Genomic DNA, 787 nt, shown 5'->3' with positions numbered 1-787 from the left:
GACTCTTCCCTCCTTCTGCCGAAGGAACCCAGCACAATTCGCTCTGGGATGACCACCTCGACGGCACGGGGCACGGCGGGGGTGGTACACGGGAGCAGCCGTGCCAGGGTAAGACCCTTTGCTTTGCAATAAGCAAGCTGGGAGATGACAGCAGGCAGTGGAAGAAATTCCGTGGCACGCAGCAGTTCCCTTATTTCCCATCCACGCAACTCGCTGCTGACGTTTTATAACTCCGCCGGCAGAGCAAAGGCTTGAAATTCTGTGATTTTTAAAGAATAGAATTAAAGAATAACATTGTGTGTCCCAGCCTCCCCTTATTCAATCTTCTGTTTTCAGGACTTAGGGTTGATTTTCCTTTTTTTTTTTTTTAATTCCCTCTCCTCAAGCAACACAATAAACCTCACTATGCTTTAAAGGCTACCAAAAGAGGAAAAACCAGAATAAACCATTTTCCTCATAAAAAACCAAGAATAAACCCTTTTCCTCCTCAAACCCAAGAATAAACCATCTCTTTAACAACGGAATACGCGCAATTCCCTCGCAGGTTAACAGAAATAAACACACATTCAGGCCAACGTGCGATATTTGGGCTTGTGGTGTTTCAAACGGCCCTGAAGCCTGACGGATTATGCTGAGGGGAACCTGGAAAGCACCAGATAATTACAACTAAAGCAGTACAAGGGCTGGAGGCAGGCCCACCAGGCCCGGCGGAGGGGCTGAGAGGGCCCCACAGGGGCCGGGGGGCAGCGGGGGAAGGCCCCGCTGTGGGGCGATGGCCGAGGAGGTG

This window comes from Cariama cristata, unplaced genomic scaffold (genome assembly GCF_000690535.1).
Source record: "Cariama cristata isolate BGI_N322 unplaced genomic scaffold, ASM69053v1 scaffold22949, whole genome shotgun sequence".
Taxonomy (NCBI): domain Eukaryota; kingdom Metazoa; phylum Chordata; class Aves; order Cariamiformes; family Cariamidae; genus Cariama; species Cariama cristata.
This window is presented reverse-complemented; position numbering follows the sequence as displayed.